The following is a 470-nucleotide window of genomic DNA, read 5'->3' on the forward strand; positions in this document are numbered from 1 at the left end:
TAGAAAAAGATTTGCTTCCTCTAATCTAGGAAGGTGTTCATCCCCCAAGTGCAAAGGTTTTTAGTAATTTTTTACCTCGAGAAGTTAGTTGTGTATGCGAAACTTCTTGAGATCATTCATGTAAACAAGGCTAGTGCAAGACTAATAAATTGGAGATCATATAAAATTGTAAATTACGCATCAAAGAACTCATAAGAATCCAATAAAGAATTATATATATAGGACTCCTTTTTTATACTCCCAAGAGTATGTACTCCCCACCTTTTGGATAAGGTTAGATGGGATATCCAATAGTGCCAACCGTAACCATCCATGCAAATTAGTAGTAAGGAATGCTCGGCATGCACACCAGATTGCTAGAAATTAGGAACGTCTAGAATGTTGTTGAACAAACAAATCCGGTGCATGTAGTTTTACTTGGCCCATCGGGTGCATGGCCCTTTTTTTAAATTTTTTGTCTTTCTTCTCAG

Source organism: Triticum dicoccoides, chromosome 4A, assembly GCF_002162155.2.
Source record: "Triticum dicoccoides isolate Atlit2015 ecotype Zavitan chromosome 4A, WEW_v2.0, whole genome shotgun sequence".
Classification (NCBI taxonomy): Eukaryota; Viridiplantae; Streptophyta; class Magnoliopsida; order Poales; family Poaceae; genus Triticum; species Triticum dicoccoides.